The sequence below is a fragment of the Ictidomys tridecemlineatus genome, chromosome 11 (genome assembly GCF_052094955.1).
Source record: "Ictidomys tridecemlineatus isolate mIctTri1 chromosome 11, mIctTri1.hap1, whole genome shotgun sequence".
Lineage (NCBI taxonomy): Eukaryota > Metazoa > Chordata > Mammalia > Rodentia > Sciuridae > Ictidomys > Ictidomys tridecemlineatus.
The window spans coordinates 76,082,438-76,108,583 of record NC_135487.1 but is presented as its reverse complement, the minus strand read 5'-3'; the positions used below and the strand labels follow the sequence as shown (position 1 = coordinate 76,108,583).

The 26,146-nt window shown below is 38.7% G+C and overlaps 1 pseudogene; it reads right to left on the bottom strand.

Annotated features, from left to right (window-relative positions):
- Positions 1 to 13,543: 13,543 nt before the first annotated feature.
- LOC144368577 (large ribosomal subunit protein eL43 pseudogene) lies at positions 13,544 to 21,508 on the bottom strand (annotated as a pseudogene).
- Between the last annotated feature and the right edge of the window lie 4,638 nt (positions 21,509 to 26,146).

Here is a 26,146-nt window from a genome sequence, read left to right as displayed (position 1 = left end):
CACGTGAGATAGAACATCAAGACAGAAGGGCATGGTGGAAGAAAGCAGCTGAGGACATGACAACAGGAGGCAGAAAGAGAGAGAGAGAGAGAGAGAGAGAGAGAGAGAGAGATCTATTAACCAAAGATATAAACCCCAAAGGCATGCCCTCAGTAACCTGCTTTCTCCAACCACACCTTTCCTATCTACGTAATCCAGATAATCCATCAATTATTGCCCAGATAATCCATCAATTGCTTACACCATTGATTAGGTAACAACTCAATAATCTGATCATTTTACCTCTGACTATTCATACTGTCTCACACGTGAGCTTTTTCTTTTTTTTTTTTTCCCACACATCCAAACTGTACCAATGGTATGGTTGAAAAATAATATGGGTTTTCCATTTTTTTCATTTGTCATTGCTTAAATAGACATTGTAGAAATATTTTTTCTGTTTCTTTTCTTTCTTTCTTTCTTTCTTTTTTTTTTTTTTGTTGTTGTTCCAAGGATGGAATCAGAAGGGCTTAACCACTGAGCAACATCCCAAGTCCTTTTAATTTTTTGAGACAGAGTCTTGCTAAGTTGTTTAAGGCCTCACTAAGTTGCAGAGGCTGGCTTTAAACTTGCAATCTTTCTGCTTCAGTTTCTCAAATTGCTGAGATTACAGGCTTGCACCACTGTACCTGGTGACATTGTAGAACTTTTTTTTTTTTTTTTTTGGTACCAGGGATTGAACTCAGGAGTACTCAACCACTGAGCCACATCCCCAGCCCTTTTTTGTATTTCATTTAAAGACAAGGGTCTCACTAAGTTCCTTATTGCTTCACTTTTGCTGAGGCTGGCTTTGAACCTGGGATCGATCCTCCTGCCTAAGCCTCCCAAACCACTGGGATTACAGGCATGCTCAAACATACCAGGCTACATTGTAGAATTTTTTTTTAAGTTGTAAATGGACACATTATCTTTTTATGTGGTGCAGAGGATTAAACCTAGTGCCTCACAGGTGTGAGGCAAGTGCTTTACCACTGAGCTACAGCCCCAGCCCCATTGTAGAATTTTTACATAGTGTTTTTTACATGCTGTTTAAGTTGAATTTTGTACCACCCAAAGTTCATATATTGAAGTCTTAATCCCAGTACTTCGGAATGTACTAGAGGGCCTTAAAGAAGTAACTGAGGTATAGTAAGGTCCTATAGGGGCCTAACTCCAATATGACTGGTGTCCTTATAATAAGGAGTAGATTAGGACAAAGATACAGAGGGAAGACCAGATGAAGGCAAATGGAGAAGATGGCCATGATAATGAGAAACCAGCCTCTATCTCAGAGCAAAGCCTGTCCAAGGAAGGGGCATGACCCTTGTTCTTGGAAAAACCCACAGAGCACTCCTAGGCACATATCTATCCTGCTGAGTTGTTTATCTACAAATAACAGGAGAGATCTTCAGGTGCCAGGTGTCCCTGACTCAGTCAGGCTAGGTGAGGGCCTATAGCAACCCCCTAGCAACCACCAATCAGCATGAGATAGGGAAATACCTGGGATGCCAGATAACCCTCCCAGTAGATTATGGTGGTTGATAACATGTTGGGAAACCATGTAGTTCAGCACGTACTCCCCTCATGGCTTAAACCAATCAGTTCAAATGAATCCCCCTCTTGTAGTAACCAATCACCCCTACCCAACTTGTTCCCGCCAGTGAATGTGCTAATCATGTTTTAGAGTTGTTTGATTTTCCCCAGGTGTGTGATGACTTGCTAAGAGATGCTATGATGTATATGGGGGTCCCTGCCTTCCCCAAAGAGTGTATAAAACTGCTGCAAACCCTGGGCTCGGGGCCTCTCGGCATCACCAGTTGATGTGTGCACATGGAGGACCGAGCTAGCTCGAAATAAACACCTCTTTGCTGCTTACATCAATCTTGGTCTCTGGTGGTCTTTTGGGGGTCCCAAATTTAAGCATAACAATAAGAGTGAAATTAACTGCTAACACAGCCTCAGGCTTCTGTCCTCCAAAAACTATCAGAAAATAAATTTCTGTTGTTTAATCCATCCAGTCTTTGATATTTATTTTGAAAACCCTAGCAAACTAATACAGATGCTAACTTAATGAAAACTAGCACTTATAGCTAGCTTTATAGTTTACAAAGCACTTTCAGCAGTGCATCTTATTTGAATCTCCTAACAATCCTCTGAGGTGGTTGATAGAATATTCTCATTTTCATTTAGAAAAATGAGGACATGAAAATCCCTAAAATCATATAAGTGACAAAATCAGGTCTTAAACCCAAGTGTTCTGGCTTCTGTCCCTCTGTATACCAAGTGGGGACTGAAAGGAAAGTGAGGAACCGGGACGCAGGTGAGCGAGAAATGGCAGATGGAGACTAGGCAGAGATACACACGAGAGTTTATTTGTCAGAGCTGACAAACAAAGGCACATGCCTCCGTGGTGGAGAGAGGCACGACAGGATTTGATTTTGCTTTTGTGGGTCAGGTTCAGGGATCAGAGGCAGGTACGTCCTAGTGCAGCTGGTTTAAGGGTTGGGGGTTGGTATGAGAGAGTGAAAGGGTAAAGTTTCTAAGCTGCAAAGCCTGAGTTAAAATGTAAAGGACTAGGTATTGTAAAGTTTCTGAACTGCACACAGAACCTGAAATTCCTGAGGCAGTTAAGACAATGCCCGGTACTGACCATTTAGTTGTTAAATAACCTGGACCCTGTGCAGTTTGGCACATAGGCATTCAGGGCCCAAACCAATCAGTTTGAATGTACCCCCCTTCTTAGGACTGACCTATCACTCCCGCCCGACCTGTTCCTGCCAATGAATGTACTAATCATGTTTGGGAATTGTTGTTTGATTTTCCCACGGTGTATGGTGATTTGTTAAAGGAGACTGTGATGTATGTAAAGCCCCTGCCCTCCCTAAAAAAGTGTACTTAAGCACTGCTCAACCCCTGCTCGGGGCTCTTGGCCGCTCTCCCTTGTTGAGTGAGCCTGGAGCCCCAGTGCACTGGATTGGATCCTCAATAAATCCCCTTTTGCTGTTGCATGAGCCGGTCTCTTGGTGGTCTCTTCCTCCGACGTTCGCCGGACCCTTACAGGAGTGGTGAGCCTTTCCAAGAAAGGTCCTTGGGAGGGGAAAATGGCGGCTATCACTTAAGAAGGTCACCAGAAGAACCTTACAGGGACTTCTCTGTTTAAAAAATCAGCAGTGACTTTCCATTGTCCAAATTCTTACTTGGAATGGCATACAAGGTGCCTCACATTCTGGTGTGCCATCTATGATCATTTCCAGTTCCATCTATTATTGTTTCTCTTTCCAGTCCATGCTCTATCCATAGGGAATTACTAGCCACTGCATCATGCCATCATGTGAGCCATTTGTCCAACTAATGTGCTCTCATTGCCTTTTCTACTTGAAAACTTATCATGAATTCTTCAAGATCCAGCTCAGTTTTCACCTTCCCTATGAACTTCATTGAGGCTTTCTCTCCTTTGAGTTCCCATATTTTGCATACATTTCTACAATTGAACTTATAAGATTGGGAAGCAAATTAACACTATGGAAAGGGTAAAGGCTTTGGATCTAGGGATAGGGTCAATCAATTCATAGAACAAATGGAACTTCCTTCTGTGATTTATATCATCTAATTTATCAGAAATTACTAAACTTTTATCTTAAAACACAAAGAACAACTTCTAGGTGGGTAAATTCTTGATATGCGTAAGAATAAAGTAAGAATAAATAAAGTGAAGGACTACAGGGCCCCAAACCCAATGTTAGGAATTCTAACCCCTGTGCCCTACAGGATGTTCCCATGTACAACCCCCATGTTAAAACCCCACAAGCTGCACATAGCACTTCCCAGCTGCACGTAACACTCCAAGCTCTATACAATGCCACCACCAGATGTTCCATATAGATAATCCTGGGAAGGCCAAGCTTGAGCAAATAGAGTAAAAACAGGAACTAAAAGAATAGGATGCAATTTATGGGTTTCTTTTCTGAGAACATAAAGTGGAAAAAACAAGTTTACCCCCCAGGTGACCTAAAGGGCTGGACCTAGAGGAACTTAGATAAACCAATAGAATAACTGTTACTGTGCTAGGCTGAAACCTTGCCCCCTGCTTCCTATAAAAACTCTGTACCCCCGAGCCCGGGTGTGCCAGTCACCGAAGCTCCGGCTGAGGTTTTGCTGTGCACCCACGGGCGCCTGTGTGAGAATAAATCCTCCTGCTGTTTGCATCCAGTGTCTCGCGTGGTCCATTCCAGGTTGGGGGATCTGGGGGTCTGTCAAAAGTAAGAATAAAGTAAGAATAAATTCTTGATATGAGTAAGGTCAAAGCAAGGATAAACCCAAATCTTCTGATCTTTTTTCTTTCAACAGTTATCAATACTTTATCTCAGAAGATTTAAAACATATATTTGACTGAGAAGTTGGTCATTGGTAGAAGACTGGAAGACCAATATCTCAGGAACACTCTCTCTTTCCCTTTATGGTTAACACTAAAGGATTGGGGGGGGGGGCGGGTCCTGAGAATATCAGTTAAAAAAACAAACAAACCTGTAATGCCAGATTCATGGGACCCCAATAGACCTCCAGGAGTCGACACCGTTGCAATCACACAAGAGTCTTTATTGCAATCTGGAGCCTGGATTCATACCGTTTCCGATGCAGTGGTTCCAGGGAGTAAGACCTGGTCCTTTGTTCAGTGAGATTTTATAGGTTTTTTGGGGGATATTCTATGCGTCACAATATCACACAGCAAATCATTTCACACCTCAGGAAAGTCAAACAACAACTCTTAACATTGATTAGCACATTCACTGGAGGGAACAAGTTGGGTAGGGATGATCGGTTACTACAAGAGGGGGATTCCTTTGAACTGATTGGTTTGAGCCATGAGGGGAGTACGTGCTGAACTACATGGTTTCCCAACATGTTATCAACCACCATAAACTACTGGGGAGGGGGTCATCTGGCATCCCAGGCATTTTCCCTGTGTCATGCTGATTGGTGGTTGCTAGGGGGTTGCTATGGGTCCTCACCTAGCCTGACTGAGTCAGGGACACCTGGCTCTGCAGATCTCTCCTGTTATTTGTAGACAAACAACTCAGCAGGGGTGGATATGTGCCTTAGAAGCACTCTGTGGGGTTTTCTAAGGACAAGGGTCACGCCCCCTTCCTAAAGGGGTTGCTATACTTTAGGTTAATGTTAAAGTTTCTCCAGCTGAATGTACAATCTGAATTTATGCTCCAAATTACCAGATTAGATTCTACTTTCCACCATTCCGTTTATTTCCTTCAGTTTGTATGCAGATTCTGCTAAGCATGTGGTCTGTAGCTTGCACTTGACAACACTTACCAGCTGTTAAATTTACACATCTCTCTAATTGAAATGCTTAATTGCTCTCAATGCACTCAATTTACAGCTCATAAACCCCTCTCAGAGGGCCCCCAAACCTCTTTGCCTGTGATAGATTCTAAAGCTAAATGAACTATGGCGTCCTTTGGTAGAAAAGGAAATATCTAAATAATTTTATGCTGTTTTGAATGTTTATAATTATTTGTCAGAAAAAAATAACATTTAAGAGTTTTCTTTGAATTAGCTTTGGAGAGAAATAAAAGGTTAGTTTCCATAACTGTCAGATCTTCTAGTCTCTTAACATAATTGTTTCTTGAAACTGGAACAAAAGACTGGTATCATGATATTTATATAGTGTTCAGGATGACAAGATAGACTAAAGGGCATATTAAATACTCCATGGATGGTGATTATATCATTACAAACTATCCCAATGTCAATGGCAACTAAGATAACAAATATAGGTAATAATATCAGCTACTTGGGAGGCTGAGACAGGAGGATCATGAGTTTGAGACCAGCCTGGGCAACATAGCCAAACCCATCACAGAAAAAGAAGAAGGAGAAGAGTAATACAGGTGGGAGTAGTTAGTTTTTTAAGTATCGTAGTCTGAATAGGGAATCTGATAAGGCTCTTTACTGGCTACCTGGTCCCTTACCTGGGAATCTAAATGTCAGTTTTGAAAAAGTTCATCTCATTCGACTTTATTTTTTATTTTTATTTTTTAGATGAGGACATCAAGTCCCAGAAAGTTCAAGTGCTTTCCCTGCCTAATAAGTGATGGAAGGCAGGCCTGGAATCTTAAGTCCTTACTTCCTCCAGCAGCATCTTGACCACTTGACCACTCAGTCTCTCTTGTCCCGCTGTAGGTTGCCATCAACTACAAAAAGGAGAAAAGGCATAATACAAATAAGGCTTTATTAAACCTTGCACAAGAATCAAAATTGATTTTTATTCAACCAGGTGCTTTGTACTTTAAGCCAAACCACATATTAAAACCAGACATTTACACCAGGCTAAATTACAGAGTGCTTCTTGACTCAATTAAAAAGGATTCTCTATTGGATTTCCTTAAATATCTAGCAAATTTTTAAGTTGGCTTATACCAACTTCAAGAACATATTTATCATGTAAATGAAAGTATTTATGCATTCAAACCCATTAGCAAGAGTTCATAAAGCACTTAAAACTTGCCAGGTGCTGTGCAACTTTTAAAAATAATAAGTGCAGGCTGGGTTGTGGCTCAGAGGTAGAGCACTCATCTAGTATGCATGAGGCACTGGGTTCGATCTTCAGCACCACATAAAAATAAAACAAAGATATTGTGTCCACCTATAACTAAAAAATAAATATTAAAAAATAAAAATAATAAGTGCAATAAAATCTTGTGTTCCCTGATGACAAGAAGCTTTTTTCTTGATTGTGGACACACAACAAACAAATGAAACTACTCAAAAATAAAACAGTATATTATACAATATAGAACTATACAATATAGAAAATATGTTGTATGCCATGTATAATAAAGAAAAAAAGGACAAGTGAGAAATTGTGTGGAATTTAAACATTTCTGAACTAATTTTGTGTGCTTTCCAGTTTTTTTATGGGTTAGTTTGTTTCCAGTTTGTGGAATTTAAATATCTCTGAACTAATTTTGTGTGCTTTCCAGTTTGTTTATGGGTTAGCAAATGGAAACAAGTTTAAAACAATGCAGATGAGAAACTGTCCTCAAAGGCTGAGCTGTGCTTGCCTACAGGCAGAGTGCTTGCCTACCTTGCCTGAGGCTCTGGGTTGAATTCCCAGTACTGGGAAACAAAAGACCCAGAATAGCAAAAGCAATTCTAAGCAGGGAGTGTGAATCTGGAGGTATAGCGATACCAGATTTCAAACTGTAGTACAGAACAATAGTAACAAAAACAGCATGGTACTGGTACCAAAACAGGCGGGTGGACCAATGGTACAGAATAGAGGACACAGAGACCAATCCACAAAATTACAACTTTCTTATATTTGATAAATGGGCTAAAAGCATGCAATGGAGGAAGGATAGCATCTTCAACAAATGGTGCTGGGAAAACTGGAAATCCATATGCAACAAAATGAAGCTGAACCCCTTTCTCTCGCCATGCACAAAAGTTAATTCAAAAAGGAAAAAAAAAATCTAGATACTGCCTTTTTTCTCCTTTTAAAATTCAGTCATTTGAAAACTTTGTAAGAGTGTTAACGCCCTCTAGTGGCTAGTAATAATACCGACAATCTCCACCAAAACTAGTGGATATCAAAACTAGTGGATATCAAAACTAGTGGGAAGATTAACTGAAGAACCACTTTTGCATAAAGATTTCTCTGGTTAATCACATAATCTCTGGAGATGGACTGCTTCAATCCAAATACCGGGTTTGCTTTTACTAGAGAAAGAGCTTAATCATTCCATGTCTCAATTCTTTGTCTATAAAAAGAGAATAGTAATAGTACCCTCCTTGTAACATGATGATGTGTAGGGCACTGTAATATTACCTATCACAGAGTAAGCATAATATGTTTGCTAAATAAATTAGAACAAATTGATAAATATCATACTTAGGTTATGCTGACGATAATTTTTTCTAACTTGGGAAAACTAAATTCTCTAGGTTCCTTTGGTCATTTAATAGTGAATAATTATGTGTCAGAAAAATTTTTAAGAATGAACTTTTTGGGGGAATAGTCTTTGGATTGATGGGAAAATTGAGAAGACAGTAATGAGTTCCCAGATACTCTGAACCTGTTTTCTCCTCCCCTTATCATCTTACATTAGTACCTGGTACATTTGGTACAAATTGCAAACTAATATGGGCACACTATTATTAACAGAAGTCCACAGAAAATATTGTATCAATATTCAGATTTTATTAGCTTTTGCCTAATGTCTCCTACTGTTTTAAGATACCATCTAAGATATCATATAACATTAAGCAGTGGTGTCTCCTCAGGTTCCTCTCATCTGTGACAGTTCTCAGCCTTTTCTTGGTTTTGATTTATGGAGGAGTACCAGTCAGGTATTTTGTAAATATCCCTCAAATAGAATTTGATATTTTTTCTCATATTAGACTTGGGTTGTGGGATTTGGGGAGGAAGATCACAGAGACAAAGTACCATTTTCACAAATTCTATCTGGGTATTTACTATCATCATGATTTATGACTGTTGATGTTGACCTTGATAACCTGGCTGAGGTAGTTTTTGTCATGGTTCCTCACTGTAAAGTTCCTCTTTTTCCTCCTTTTCCATTTACTTTAGAGTAAAGTCACTTTGCATAGCCCATACTTACATGGGGATTTATGCTCCTCTACCTTAAGACCAAAGTCTCTACATAAATTATTTTGAATCATTCTAAATGGACAATTTGTATTCTCTCCTCCAACCATTACTTTATTTAATCATTTGTTTATATCAGCATTGACTCATAGGTATTTATCTTATATTTTGAATTATAATTCAACACTACTTTTATTTATTTATTTTAGTTTGCCCAAATTATTCAAACTTTGGTCATTGGGAACTCTTTTGGTCAGCTCCTCAGTTCCTTTGCCATAACCAATATTTCTGAAATGTCTCTCTCTCTCTCTCTCTCTCTCTCTCTCTCTCTCTCTCTCTCTCTCTCTCTCTATCTCTCTCTCTCTCTCACACACACACACACACACACACGTGAAACATATAATACACATATACATACACACATACTCCTTTATTTTCTGGCACTACAACATGCTCTATATTCATCTTGTATATTTATTTCCTGCCCCAACCTAGAATCAGCCATTTCTCTAAAAAGCCCTTAATTCCTTTTATTGGAAACCCATTTTAGAAACCAAGATCTGGGTGCAAGATGCCTAGTCTGTTTTATGGAATGTACTAGGTCTATTAGCGCTTCTTAGCTAACAGATCGAAGAACCAGTGCACATACACTATCTACAAATATTTGATATATAACTATCTGTGTCCATATTAAGCTGAACATGAGTTCTTACTGATGTCTTCAACTTTAATTGATTACCTCATAGATCATTCCAGCTTTCTCCCTTGCTTATCTGTACAATCTCACTCCAACGATGAGAAACCTGGCTCACGCCATCTGCTATCCATTGACTCAATTATTCCAGTATCCATGTATAGCAGTTTCATAATTGTTAACCCAAGTTTCCAAGTGAAACAGTCTTCTCAAATAAAGTGATTTCTTATGGGCAATTGCTTTTACCTTTATTATTACAAGGTCTTACAGATTCCACTCATTTCCAAAGTTACTTAAGGTCAAGCATCCTCCCACCACCTCCTTAAGTGAGGTTATTTAATGCATTTTTAATATAGTTAGATTTTACTGTCATGCTCTGCTTTCCTTCCTGGAACTCTCCTACCTCCTAAATTATTCTCTTTTACTTTGCATATATTAAATATCACTCTGTGTTTTACAATTCTGCAGGCTGTAACATACACATGTTGTATAGAATAGTTTCACTTGCTTAAATATCACCTGCGCTTCATCTTTCTAGTCTGCCCCCCAAATGTATCCCTGGCAACCTCTGAAATCTTTCTTGTCTGTATAGGTTTGCCCTTTCCAGAATGTCATGTAACTGGAATCAGACAGCGTGTAGCCATTTCATAGTAACATGCATTTAAAGTTCCTCCAGGGCGGGGTGTGGTGGTACATGCCTGAAATCCCAGCAACTCAGGAGGCTGAGGCAGGATGATCCTGAGTTTAAGACCAGTCTCAGAAATTTAGTGAGGCCCTAAACCACTTAGTGAGACCATGTATCTAAATAAAATATAAAAAATTCTGGTGATATGGCTCAGTGGTTAAGCACCCCTGGGTTCAATCACTGATACTATTAAATAAACAAACAAATGAACAAAGTTCCTCCATATTTTTTTTCAATGACTTGATAGTACATTACTTTTTATTTTTGAATAATATCCCATTGGGTGAATGTATAGTTTATTCAATCAAACAATGTTTTAATATAAAGATAAAGAAGAAATCATCTTACCCTGGAGAAGTTCACAGTTATTGGAGTTCGTGGCATATAAATAAATTATAGCACAATAAGAACTATTTCATGTGTAACTATTTAAAACAAAAAAAAATTTTAAAAAAAGAACTATATTACATGCAGAAGAAGCAAAGTGCTGTGAGTACCTGTAGGAGATAATGGACATCTATGTGGAAACATAATAAGGTATAGATACAGAGAAAAGCTGGCATCTGTCCGGGGCCTTGAAGATGAAGTAGGCATTTGGGTATGAGGTGGGAAGAGAGGAGGAAGGTGACTAGGGGAAAAGAACTTGCCAAGAAGTATTGCAAGAAGGTGACAGAGACTGGATACACATGCATTTTCCTAATCTGCACACATGTCCTCAGTTGGATTTGCAGGCCGGGAGGAATGGGCTTAGTGGTACCCCATTACTTTAACTCTCACAGAGAATCTACTATTGTGTGTCAGTTGCAGTGCTGGGCACCTTATACACATTTTTCCTGCACAGAACTGGACTTATGCATGTTACACACACATATCTGCAAAATATGGAAGGATTCCATCTTTCTCCCTGTTGGAAACTGATATTACTGATGGGACTGCTATTCAAATGTGTGGGATGGGGGAAGGGACACAGCTCTTCTCACTCCAGCTCTTTGTCTCAGGCCCCCAAACTTCAGGAAAAGCTATTGCAAAGGCTGGGAACGTAGGTCAGTGATAGAGGGCTTGCCTAGCACAGTTCAAGCCCCAGCACTTAGAAAAAATAAAAACCTGTTACATACCAATTGATGCATTCCTTGGAGATAGTCACCTCCTCTGTCATATCCAGAAGTCAGGTTTTTGAGATCACCCCATTTTCTTTTCTACCTCTTAAATTCAATTTACCTATGCAAGTCCAAAAGTGAGTGATGATAGGAACTGGGATCAGAATTGGAAGACACTGAGCTTTTTGTTTATAAAATAAGGTCAACTTAAAATCTTTTGACTCTGCCCTTTGTAAGTTTCCTAAAGAAAGTCAAAGCAATTTAGGTAATCTGCACTTAGGCTACCTACTTCTTACTCAGTGAATTCAAGACAGAACTTTTTTTCCTCAGGTTGACTCTATAATATGTGACAAGGCTTGGGATTGGGCCAACAAACATTCCATTAGAATAGTACTGTAAAACTCTCTCTGGCAAAAAGCTTTAAGAATGTGGAAACTGGAAAATAAACATTGCCTTGGCTCCAACTGTTTGGTCATCGTGATTTTTTTTTTTTTTAATGGTACCAGAGATTGAACCCAGGGTCCTTTTTTTTTCCTTAATATTATTTTTAGTTGTAGATGAACAAAGTATCTTTATTTATTTGTATGTGGTGTTGAGGATTGAACCCAGGGCCTCACACATGCGAGGCAAGTATTCTACCACTGAGCTACAACCCCAGCCTTGAACCCAGGGGTATTTAACCACTGATTTATAATCCCAGATTTTTATTTTATTTATTTATTTATTTTTATTTTGAGATGATATCATTCAGTTGCTTAGGGCCTAATTTGCTGAGACTGGCCTTGAACTTGCAATTCTCCTGCCTCAGCCTCCCAAGTGGCTTGTGCCACCATGCCTAGCCAGTCATTATGACTTGGCACTGCAAGATAGTATGTTAATTTGTACCAAAAAAACAAATTACCAGTTTAGGATAATCTTTGATGAAGACTTGGCAACTTTATTGACTCTGCAAATCTTTTTCATATTTTCAGCCAATGCAATCTGCCAGGGGATGTGTATGAGTGACACATCACATAGCTAAAAATAAAGCAGCACTTAATTTGACACCCACTATTTGATGTCAGAAATAGAACCACCAACTGACTCATAATTATTATTTCAACTATTTCAAATACTGGTAATTGAGTTTCCTATATTCATTTCCAAAGATATAAATGTTTCCAAAAATTAAACTGAAGTTTATTGTGGAATAAACTTTCAGAATTTGGGAAATTATAGAAAGTCACAATTGCACGAACATAAACAAAATATGTGTCCTTACCTCATTTGGTTAGTTAATATTTAGTTTATGGTCCTTATAATTTTATTGTTATTGTAATCATACCTTTCCCTGTAGAAAAAAAAAAGTTATTGTAGTCAAGTTGAACTAGAGGTGGTTGTATATACAAACAATTCTGTTTCTAGACGGAGACATCCTGAAGTGGAGCATGTGTTTTGAGTGTCCTTGTGTAGTATAGGCTTCCAGTTGTCCTCTCATATTTATGATACTAGACTCCCAGGTTTAAAACATTTTTGGGGGTGCATTATAATTACGCATAATAGTGGACTTCATTGTTACACATCTGTATGTGTGCATAACATAATTTGATCCATTTCATTCCCCCATTACTATCCTTTTTCTCTACTCCTCTCTCCCCCTGGTCCTTCTCCTCTACCTTACTGGTCTCCCTTCTGTTTTAATTAGATCCTCCTTTTTTCCTTCTTCTCTCTTTAGCTTCTACACGTGAGAAAAAATATATGAGTCTGGCCTATTTTGTCCAATTTAATGCTCTTAAGTTTCTATTTTCCTGATGACATAATTTTGTTCTTCTTTATGATGAACTGAAACTCCATTGTTCATATATCACAGTTTTTTTTTTTTTAAATCTATTCTGTTGACAGCGTAGGCTGTTTCCATGATTTGGCTATTGTAAATTGTGCTGTTATAAACATGGGGTATGCCTGTATCTTTATAGTATGATGACTCATAATCTTTTGTGTTATGGTGGTTCCATTTGTACTCTTGTAAGGAAGCTCCATAGTGATTTCCATCGTGGTTGTACTAGTTTACAATCCCACCAACAGTGTGTAAGCATTTCTTTTTAAAATGTATATCCTTTGTGTATTTTAGCACATTTTACCTTTAATACAATTTTTGTACAATATGTCAATGTATCTCTGAGAAGTTGAACAGAGGTTTAAAAAAAAAAAAAAAAAGCTAAGCATATACCTAAGCTGTAAGACTTAGTTTCATGCCATTATCATCTGACTACTGGGGAAAAAAGACCTGAATTACAATAACCTATCTCAGCAAAATTTTCCAATTCAAATTAGAAGGGCTTCAATTTACAAATCTCTTTTGAAAGGGCAACATTAATGCAATCCACATCAGAACATCCAGTTAATACACTTAACAACAAACCACAATTGTTATATGGTAGAACTTTCTACTGCTCTTTCAATTCCTTCAGCCTTCTGATTGCAGACTTGACTGTGAGACAGAAGTGGTGTTGTAGGTCCAGGCACCACCAGCCACTGTTTTCATGTAGGAACCACAGTGCCAGATTCCCACAGCCCGTCCCTTCATCTTGGCTTTGTCACAGAAGGAACAAGTATACTTGGCGTGCTGGCTGGTTTCAATTTTCTTCATCATTTTCCAGAGGGAGGCACCATAGCGGGTCCCATATTTACTGAGGATTCCGACTTTCTTAGTGCGGTTAGCCAGTCTCTTTGACTTAGGCAAATGTAAGCATTTCTTTTCCCCCACATATTCATTTATTATTAGTTGTATTCTTGATGACTGCAGTTCTAACTGGAGTAAGATGAAATCTCCGTGTAGTTTTGTTTTTTCTTTTTTTTTTTTTTGTTATTGTTGTTTTGTTTTAGTTGTGGATGGACACACTACCTTTATTTTATTTATTTTTATGTGATGCCAGGATTGAGCCCAGTGCCTCACACATGCTAGGCAAACGCTCTACCATGGAGCCCCAACCCTGGTCCTCAGTGTAGTTTTGATTTGCATTTCCTGATTGTTAAATTGTTGAATTTTTTTCATATATTTGTTGGCCATTTGCATTTATTCTCTTGATAACTGTCTGTTTAGTTCATTTATTAACTGAGGGTTTTTTTTTTTGTGTGTGTGTGTGTTCTTTATATATAAAAATTTTTAAGTTCTTTTTATATCCTGGATATTAATCCTTTCAGAAAAATAGCTGGCAAAGACTTTCTCCCATTCTGTGGGCTTTCTCTTCATACTCTTGTTTCCTTTGCTGTGCAGGAGATTTTAAATTTTATGCCGTCCCATGTATTCTTGGTATTATTTCCTGAGCTTTCAAAGTTCTATTGAAGAAGTTATTGCCTGTGAGCATATGTTGGAGTGTTGACCCTACAGTTTCTTCTAGGAATTGCAAGGTTTCTGGCTTAATTCCTAGGTCTTTGATTCATTTTCAGTTGGCTTTTATGCAGGATGAGAGATAGGAGTCTATTTTCATTCTTTTTTTTTTTTTAAGAGAGAGTGAGAGAGGGAGAGAGAGAAAGAGAGAGAGAGAATTTTAATATTTATTTTTTAGTTATCGGCGGACACAACATCTTTGTTTGTATGTGGTGCTGAGGATCGAACCCGGGCCGCACGCATGCCAGGCGAGCGCGCTACCGCTTGAGCCACATCCCCAGCCCTATTTTCATTCTTTTACAACCACTTTTCCCAGCACCGTTTATTAAAAAGTCTACCTTTTTTCCACTTTGTTTTTCTTTTTAATTTTTATTTTTTAGTTGTCTATAGACCTTTATTTCTTTTAAGTTATATGTGATGCTAAAATTCAAATCCAGTGCCTCAAACATGCTAGACAAATGTGCTACTGCTGAGCCCCAGCCCCAGCCTCTCCACCATGTTTTTAATGCCTTTGTCAAGGACCAGATGACTGTATCTGTGTAGGTTTGTCTCTGTGGTCTTTATTCTATTCCCTTAGAATCCCCAGTTCTTAAGTGGGTTACACAGCCACTCAGAATAAAGACCACATTTCTCCAGCCTGCCTTACAGACAGGTGTGATCTGGTAACTAAGTTCAGGCAAATGAGGTGTAAGCACTAGTGTTACATGGCGGCTTTAGAAACCTTCCTTAATTTAGCTTTCTTCTCCATTCCTTCCTTCTTCCTGCTGGCTGGCTGGTACATTTGATGGCTAGAGGTGAGCAACTATCTTGGCCCATGAACTGATCTTAAAAGAGAGGCGAGGCCTGGCAGATCAACCTCATGGCGTAAAACCACCACATTAATTCTGGCCTTCCTCACTCTGGACTTTTATATAGGATGAACTTTTATCTTGTTCAAGCCACTGTTACTTGCAATGGAACATAATTCTATCTAATAAACCACACAATCTTTAACTTACCCTAGTATATCACCAGAGCAGAACACATAGTCATAGATGTTTATTGAATGAAGGTTGCAAATTTGGGCTTTGGAGATGTACATTGTTTTTATTGATACAGAAATTCATGGACTAAAGCAGGACATCAGTGAGGTCATCCAGGGCCAGAGATAAATGAGTTCAAGCTGCTCAAGCAACTGAGAATTTGTCAGTTTTCAGGCACATAGGAATAAATAGTCAAAGGTAAGACTGAAAGAATGAAGTGGGGGAGGGTCGAGTAAGAGGATTTTGAGAACATCCATCTTTGACCCAGATGTTGCTGAGCAATTGTCTCAGGGCCTATGTCATTGGTTATTTTTTACTTTAAAAAAATTATTTTTGGTTGTAGGTGGACACAATAACCTTTATTTTATTTTTTTATGTGCTGCTGAGGATGGAACCCAGTGCCTCACACATGCTAGACAAGCGATCTATCACTGAGCCATAACCCCAGCTCTGGTTCATTGGTTCTTAACTGGAGCAATTTTGTATCTCAGGAGACATTGGTAACGTCTGGAGACATTTTGGGTTCTCACAGCTGGTTTGGAGAGGAGCAGTGTTATGAGCAGCTAGTGTGTAGAAGCTAGAGGTCATATTAAAAATCCTATCACATATGGGGCAGCCTCCATAACAAAAGAATTATCTGGTCCAAAATGTCCATAGTGCTAAGGTGAAGAACTCTGGTCTTAGCTGTCCATAGCCATAATGTTTGAACCCCAAACTCCAACTGCTCTTGGAGCTTAGGCCAGAGGTAAAGTGGGTCATTTAGCCAGCCTGGATAACAGCTTGGAAATAGACAATCCAGAATTTTGTGTTCAGTATCATTAAGCAGATTTTGTGACTAAGCTGAGTACCTGCAAATTGCTCTGTGAATATTAAATAGTTTATACCCCAGAGTTCCTCCCACAAAGCAAAATTAATTGTGCCCTACTCAAGGCTAAGTGGGACTGTGACATTCTCTCAAGCCAGCAAGGTGAGTCCTATATAAAACAGACTTATAAAACAAGCACCTTGGGGTTTCAAGGTGTCAGAGAAGCTCTCTCCCATTCTGAATATGAGGAAGAGAGTGAAACTGACCTGCAGCTTCTCTTTCGATGTGTGTCATTTGAGTCCTAAATATGAACATCATCCCACATTCCCAGGGCTGGGGTTGTACAGGAGAATGCCTGTGCTACAGGGGCCTAGGAGGGCAGGTCTATTCTCAATTCTGCAGTTGAGATGCTGTTTGAACTGGAGTAACCCTCTGACTTTCCTAGGCATCATTTTTTTTTCTTATAGTGTGAAAGTCAAAATTACCATTAGCTGGAGGGGAGGCCTGAGGGAAGGAGAGGAAGAGCAAGTTGATTGAGCAGCTCTGCCTGCTAGGCCTTATGTGCACAAATCAGCAACAACAAGCTTAAGCCTCAGAATATCTCTGTCAGTTCTTGGATGACAGTTCTGTGAAAATAAAGACCTATTTATATTTCTGCATTTGTATTGTATTTCTACACATGTTTATTTCTCATATTAATTAGATCATAATAGATACTTTTGGTTTTCAAAAAAAAAAATGTTGCCCAACTGCATGAAATACAAATTGCATGCTATTATACACAAAAGGCTATGCTTGATGTCATATAGTTCCTGCCCACAGAAGGCTTTCATTCCATTGAGGAGCAGACAACCACACAAACAAATCATGTACAAGGTAGAAAGCTGTAACACCATAGAACAGACATCAAATCATGATACAAGGTAGAAAGCTGTAACACAATAAAAGAGACATAACAGTGCTGCTGATTCACAGGGAATGGAACAATTAATTAATTTGTGAGAGGTAGTTTTAATAATACTTATTGCAACCTTTCTATGTGCCAGACAATATACTAAATGATGGAGATTCAAAAGTGAATGAGACCTCATGAGCCCTTAGATTTGATTTCCAGCACCACCCCGCCTCCCCCGCCACACACATAAAAGATACCAAAGAGTCAGCTGAATGGGGGATATAAATGCATATTGAGAGGAAACATCAAAGTTACATAATACTGAAGTTAAACAAAGTCACTAAACAGGTCATATACAGGAATGGGGTGCAGGTTGTGGTGGGAATCCCAGGCAAAGAAAAAGCAGGAGCAAAGGCTCTGGATGCCAAATCAGCTTGTAGCTCCTCAACTTCCACATGATGTTCCCCACAACTCAAATCCCAATCCCACCCACTCCCATTAGACATTCGTTAAGGAGTGGGCTTCTCCCTGAGAGTGCTCTGTAATTTAAATCCTCCAAGAGGAGAGTTGTTTGTGTGTGTTTAATAGATGCACAATATTTCTCCAAGTAGTGATGATCTAGGGTTTTTTTTGTCTGATTAGAAATTATTAAAATTATATAATGAATATCCGTATACATATGTCTTTGGTTACTCATGCAACTATTTCTAAAGCTAAATTTTAAAAATTTCAAGAATGACCCACAAATGGATAGGGATCCCTGATTCCTAAGGAGATAAGGGATATGTGAGAAGATAATGGCCTCAAGAGAAAAAAGCATGAAAAGATTGGAAGTCTCTGAAGACAACCTCACTAGCTTCCTAATTATCTAATGGCAGCTCTACCTAAAACCTCAAAACTGAGTGTCTTGGGCTGGGGTTGTGGCTCAGTGGTAGAGCATTTGCCTAGCATGTGTGAAGCTCTGGATTTGGTCCTCAGCACCACATATAAATAAATAAAATAAAGGTCCATCAATAACTAAAAAAAAAAAAAAAAACTGGGTGTCTTACGTGGCCACATCAATGTTAATAGCTGCTCAAATCACAATAGCTAAGCTATGGAACCAATCTAGGTGCCCTTCAACAGATGAATAGATAAAGAAAATGTGGTATATTTACACAGTGGAATACCAGCCTTAAAGAAGAATGAAATTATGGCATTTGCTGGTAAATTGGATGGAACTGGAGACTATCATGCTAAGTGAAATAAACAAATCCCCAAAATCCAAAGACCCAATGTTCTCTCTGATATGCAGATGCTAATACACAATGAGGAGTAAGGGAGAATAGAAGTTCATTGGATTAGACAAAGGGAAATGGAGGGAAGGAAATGATAAAGACAGTAGAATGAATTAGACATAACTTTCCTATGTTCATATATGAACACACCACCAGTGCAACTCCACATCATGCACAACCACAAGAATGGGAAGTTATACTTCATGTATGTATAATGTGTCAAAATGCACTCTACTGCCATGCATATCTAAAAAGAACAAATTAAACAAATCTAAAAAATAAACTGGGTGTCTTCGTACGTTTTATGTTGCTAAAACAGATTACCACAGACTGAGTAATTTAAAAGGAAAGAGACTTATTCTGGCTCATGGTTCTGGAGGCTGGGAAGTCTGAGAACATGGTGCTGGCAGCTGATGAGGGTTTTCTTGCTGCATCCTGACATCTCACAGGCCATTGCACTGCAAGAGAACACCATGTGAGAGAGGGAGTGGAAGCATGAAAGAGCTGAAGTTGCCTTTTCAATTTTAATTTTAATTTTTTTTGTGTGTATGTGTGTACAGATGATTGAACCCAGGGTTGCTCTATCACTGAGCTACATCCCCAGTCCTTTTTTTTTTTTTATTTTGAGACAGGATCTCACTAAGTTGCTGAGGGTCTCCCTACTTTGCTAAGTTTGGCCTTAAACTGGTGATCATCCTGCCTCAGTCTCCTAAGTCTCTATGAGTACAGGCACTGTTATAAAAGCAGTTGAATTCACTCATAATAATAACAGACTCCCTAGATAAGAGCATTAAACCATTCATGAAGGTGGAGCCCTTCTGACTTAATAACCTCTTAAATGCCACGATTAAATCTCAACCTGAGTTTTGGAGGGAACATGCATTCTAGATCCTCATTTGTACATGGTGTACCAAGCATTGTGCTAGCACTTACCAACAGACACCACAATTTTGAAGATGTGTAATGGGACAAAATCCTAACTTTAGGAAAAATGTACCCATTAACTATTTATTTGTGTTTGAAAAAGATGAGCCCTGTGTAATTTTAGCTCTTGTAGGTGCTTTGAGAACCTTGATACAAGTGTCAGGACCCTGTGTGGATACTGTTACTCTTGTTCTGGTTTGAAGGGTGCAGGGAGGGTGTGAGTATGGAGCTAGAAAGAGCCCAAGGAAGCCATCCCTGCATAACAATATCCCCACTTAAATCCTACCTGAGAGTCAACAAAGTCTTTTTTTTTATTAAAAAAAAATTCAGGTGTAATTTACATGCCACTAAATTCACCTTTTAAAAATGTAAGGTTTAGGGCTGGGGTTGTGGCTCAGTGGTAGAGTGCTTACCTAGCATGTATGAGGCACTGGGTTTGATCCTCAGCACCACATAAAAGTAAATAAAATAAAGATATTGTGTCCATCTACAACTAAAAAATATATATTTTAAAAATTTTAAAACATGTAAGGTTTATAGCTTGGGAGGCTGAGGCAGGAGGATCTTGAGTTCAAAACCAGTCTCAGAAAAAATGAGGCACTTAGCAACTCAGTGAGACTCTGTCTCTAAATAAAGTAAAAAATAGGACTGGGGATGTGGCCCAGTGGTCAAGGGCCCCTGAGATAAAGGCTTGGTACCCACTCCCACCCCCCAAAAAGTAAGGTTTAGTGTTTTTTAGTATATTCATGGGGTTTACAGTCATCTCTACTGTCTAATTAAAAAAAATTCTTGTCACCTCCTCATATCCATTGGCAATCCTACTCTATTTTTCCTCCCCATAGCTATTTCTCTACTTTCAGTCTATATGAATTTGCCTATCCTGGACATCCTGCATAAGTGTAATCATACAATTTGTGGTCTTCTGTGACTATCCTTTTTCAATTAATATGATGTTTTCAAGATTTTTCCACATCATAGCATGTACCAACATTTCATCCTTTTTTTAATGACTAAATAATGTTTCATCCCCAATCCCTAATATGCCATATTTTAAAATATATTCATCAGTTGATAAATGTATTAATCCATTTACTATTGCTACAATAGAATACCTGAAGCTAGGTAATGTATCATAGAAGAGAGGTTTATTTAACTCATAGTTCTAGAAGTTCCAGAATATGGTGCCAATATTGCTTTACTCTGGTAAGGGCACAATTATCTGTATCACATCATGGTGAATGACATCATGGAGGGAACACATGGGAGAAAGAGAGATCACATGGTAAGAGAGGTCAGGATCACTCTTTTTTTTTTAAGATTTTTTTTTTAAGTTGTAGATGGGCACAGCACTTTATTTATTTATGTCATGCTGAGGATGGAACCTAGTGCCTCACTCATACAAGATAAGCACTCTACCACTGAACGACAACCCCAGCCCAGGCTCACTCTTTTTAAAGAACCCTCTTGACTGAACTAAACAGAGTCCCACAGAACCACTTAGTCCCTTCTGAAAGCACCTCCAACTAGGCTTCACTTCTTAAACCTTCCATACCACCTTGTCAGGTCGGAGTTCAGGGACTCCAAGATGGCGGAGGCAGGATACAAGAAAAATGCTGCTGGAAGACAGTGTGTCATCGTGTGCTATCATGTCTCTGTTTATGATAAGTTCCATTACCATGACTGCTCCCACCACTGAGAACTTATTACCCATAATAACTCCTGCCACAGGTTCTGTGTTCTAAAATAACCAATGGAGGTAAACAGGACAGTATGCTAATTGAGTTTTCTAAAGTAACCAATGGGATAAAATTGAACAGTATTCTAATGAGGTTTTATAAGGTAACCAGTGGGAGCAAATGGGGTAAGGTCTTCAATCAGATTCATACAGGGAAGAAAACGCACCACAGCTTAGCATATAAAACACTAATTTCCAGACATTGAGCCTTTCTCTCTTTCCTGGCCAACTCCTTTCTACTCTATGAAGTGCTACTGTCACCTCCGCCTTCAGTAAATCTGTACTTTGCCTGTTACTTCTGTGTGTTTTACTTACATCTTTGTTCAGGACATCAAGGACCTGGACCCGAACTGAACATGTCATCAGCACATGGTTGACCAAGCTTCCAAAGCAGGAAACCCCGGGGGACACACTCAAACCATAGGAATATTTGTGTACAGGTTTTAGTGGGAACATATTTTATTCAAATTTTCTTTTTCTTTTTTTCTTTTAGTGGTAGTGCTGGAGATTACACCCAGGGCCTTGGGCATGTGTGGCAAGCACTCTACCAACTGAGCTATCTCCTCAGCCCCACAATTTTCTTGGTTATATAACCAGGAATAGAATTGCTGGGTCATACAATGGATCCATCTTAAGGCCAAGTCTGCAGGGAAAAATTTTTTTTTAAATAAACTATTTTTAGACCAGTTTTTAATTTTTATTTATTTATTTATTTATTTGTGGTGCTGGAGATTTAACCCAAGGCTTTATGCATGCTAGGCAAGTGCTTTACCCCTGGTCTATACCCTCAGACATTTTATTTTCAGAGTAGTTTCAAGTTCACAGCAAAATTTGGAAGCATAGCTTCCCCCATTATCAACATAGGGAAAATTTTGAATTGTCCGTATCTCAGTTTGAGTTGCTTCAAATAGCCAATTGGATTATTTTCTCCTATCACCTTAGAGAGGAATTTTATTTGGCAAGCGTGAGGCATGGGGAACATAATTTTAGAGCTTGGGGCAATGTAGAGAAAGATATTTTTACTAGGACTCTTATCTAAAGGAAGCACCACTACTAGATTGGGCAAGAGGGGGAATTTTTAGCAGCTGCTCCTAATTGCAGCAGGAATAAGGCTGAAATCCAAGGATGTCTGCAATGAGAAGAGCCAGTACTACTAACTCTCTTTCTCACCTCTGAGCTTCTCTCAGCATAGCTTCCTTCACAGCAAAGAGCAGAACTGTCAACGACTCCCCTGCCTCAGTTCTTGCAGCTTTGCCACTAGACGGAGACTGAAGTTTCTTCCTATGTTCTACACCAAAAAAAATCCCAGGGATGGATGCTTGTCTTGTGATTTCATTTAACCTTGACCAGGTTGTGAAATGCACTGTGGTCAGTGTATAAAACACTCAGATTAGCCCAGTGTGGGTCACTTTTGCACCCAAAGACTTGTCAACAAGGAGCAGGATTTCTAATAACTTGGCAGTTCATTTTGAACCACATGGTTGTAGTAGGAAGAACATGCTCTGGAAAAAAAGGGAGTGCTGAAGAATGGAGGAGGAGAGCTGGGCCAACACATGCTGGGTGTCCACCAGAACAGTCTGTGGGTTGGAATGGCCTTGGGTGGTGTGAGAGCACTGCAGATAGGGAGGGATGGAAGGCTCAGAGAGAGCAAAGACAAACTCCTAGTACTTGCAACTGTTTCCTAGGCCCTAGAAGCCCTAACAACCTTATATATCCCTGCCAAATTTTCCATGGTTTATGCTTCTGATAACATCACAAACATGTTCTTACTGAGCTGCATTCTTCAGAGGCTTCTTACTTTGTGCTCTTCAGGTAGTTGGGGAAGAAATGTACCTAATTCTATCTATCAATATTTCCTCCCCAGAATATTGGGTTGTGACATGAACCGCAGGGCCCTAAAGTGGCAGATCATTTTAAATATAACATTGCATGGATTTTCTTTGTTCTCATGATCTTTTCTGGCTCCATCCTGCACTGTATTCACAATATTCATTGCAATAACATCAAAGATTATTTCTTCAAAGAGATCTCCTGCACCCACTCAGACATCCTCGCCTCCATTCTCACACATGATTTCCTTTTCCTTTATCACATTTATCATTACATGATGCCTATTGGTCTCCTTTTGTTATCTATGTCCTGATAGAATATAGGCTCCATGAGGGCAAGGAAATTACTCCTGAGCCTCACAGCTGAAGCAGCACCTGTCACACGATCAGACACGATAAAGATTTCTCAACCCCTCAAAGAACAGTGGTCTTCACACTCATTCAGGCCAAAATACTGGGAAATCACGATGTTCTTTGTGGGATAAAAATGTGTTTAATTTCATCTTATGGAATAGAAATATTTTTCTTGCAGAAAAAAATCATATACACTATAATTTTTGTGGCTCTGACAGCCTGGTCTAAACTGTAATTCAGACATCAAGTGGGATGATGTGTGAATCCTGCAATTGCCCCACCATGATCCCATATTAGCAGTGGGTAAGTGACTTCAGATACATTTTATTTGTATATGTATAATAAAAACATAGAAAATGCAATAGAACCATATTCATCAAATTTCAAATAGCAATTTGTCTAGGAAACAAGAGGGATATGGTTTAAAAGGGACTTTAGTATTAGTTTGATGCTTTAATATTTTTAAAATAAGGATAGATAAACAGAGACAGAGACACACAGTGAGGGAAATAAGAAATATTTTTTAAAATATTTTCTTTTTTTTATATCTTTATTTATTTATTATTTTTATGTGGTGCCGAGGATCGAACCCAGCGCCTTGCATGTGCTAGGCAAGCGCTCTACTGCTGAGCCCTAGCCCTAGACCCAAGAAATGTTTTTTTAAAATAGAATGAACATAAAAAAAAGACTGAAAGTAAATATGTCAAAATATTATCAGAAGCTAATTTTGAGTGGTAGGAGTATGACTGATTATTTTCCTCTTTATTCTCTTATTTATTTTTTAACTCTCCCTCTCTAAATAAAACATGATAGGAAAGCAAAATTAGTCACAAAATGGAAGATTTAAACTATTGCTAAGAATGTTTTTGCTGGTCTAAACAATGGAATAGCTTAACCATTTTTGTTTTCTCCACACCAAATTTATATTCTTGCACTTTTCAATTCCTAAGTCTAGAATTTCTCTCTCTCTCTCCCTCCTCTCTGATTTTCTTTTTAACACAGTGCTGATATTCTGAAAATCTCTAGGAAGACATATGACCTTGTGCCATGTCTCTGCTTTCCAGAGTCATTTTAGATTCAGAACTGATTTACATATAATCTCTAACCAGCAGAGTGATTCAGCTCTTTGAAAGAATAGAATTTTAATATCTCTTTTCTATTAACATCTTGCATTTTAATATGCTTTGTAGAGTAGATTAATCTTAGAATCCACAAAATCTATGGTAACACATATTTTATTTTTTTAATATTTATTTTTAAGTTTTAGGTGGACACAATATCTTTATTTTACATTTATGTGGAGCTGAGGATCGAACCCAGTGCCTCGTGCATGCTAGGCGAGCACTCTACCACTGAGCCACAACTCCAGCCCCAGTAATACTTATTTGATCACAAAAGTCTTTGATGGATCCAGTAAAAACTCTGCACCTCTTTTTAGAGTTTGTTTTTGTTTTATGGTGCTGGGGATGAAAGCCAGGGCCTTGTGCAAGCAAAACATGTACTCCATCACTAAACTACAACCTCAGCCCCTGCATCCCTCCTTAGACTCAGAATTTTAGCAATCACATGACTAAATGAGTGTCTGAGCTACAGAACTACCTAGGACAGGGATTTTGTCTACTTTGTCTATTACCATAGGTTTCCTCAGTTCCTAGCACAATAGGTAGGTAGCACAGAAAGTGCTCAATAAATGTTTGTTGAATAAATAAATGGATTTGAAACATTCGAGAAATACTCCTGCCAGGGTGTAACTTAAAAAATATGTGTGTGTGTGTGTGTGTACACATATCTTTATTTTATTTATTTATTTTTATGTGGTACTGAGGATTGAACCCAGGACCTCGAATGTGCCAGGCTAGCTTTCCACTGCTGAGACACAAGCCCAGCCCCCAGGGTATAACTTTGTGGTAGAATACTTGCCAAGTAGGTGCAAGGCCTCAGGTTCAACTCCCAGCACTCAAAAGAAAAAGAAAGAGAAAAGAAATTATTGTGTATTGTTTCATTTAAGAGACTTGAGGGACTGGGGTTGTGGCTCAAGAGGTAGAGTGCTCGCCTAGCATGCGTGAGGTACTGGGTTTGATCCTCAGCACCACATAAAAGTAAAATAAAAATTGTTTTAAAAAGAGAGACTTGGTCTACTTTTCTCTGGGTGAGACTAGCAATATGCACAATAAGGCACAGGAAAGACAGTAGAATGAATTGGACATAACTCTCCTGTGTTCATCTAGGAATACACCATTAGTAAAACTCCACATCATGTACAACCACAAGAATGGGATCCTAATTAGAATAAGTTATGCTCCATGTATACGTGTCAAAATACACTCTACTGTCATATATATCTAAAAAGAACAATTAGAAAAAAAATCACAAGGGGATGGGAGACTATACTGATCAGACTTAGGTCACATGCCCACTTAGGGGATGAGAGGCATATTGTTTGGAGTGAGAATCTCATCAGGAATTGAAAAAGTGGTCAAACTCACAGAGGCAGAGAACAGAATGGTGGTTGCCAGCATCAGGGCAGGGGAAAACAGAAATGTTAATCAAAGGCTACATAGTTTCAGTTACACAGATAACTAAGTCCTAGAGATCTAAAGTACAGTGAAGATCTAAAGTACAGTGAAGTGCATATAGTTAACAATACTCTAGTGTATACTTAAATTTTGTTAAAAGGGTAGATCTTATGTTAAATGTTTTGAGAGAGAGAGAGAGAGAGAGAGAGAGAGAGAGAGAGAGAAAAGGAAACTTTGCGATGATGGTTATATTTATGGCATTCTTTTTTTGTTTTTTTTTTGTTTTTGTTTTTTACAGCAAA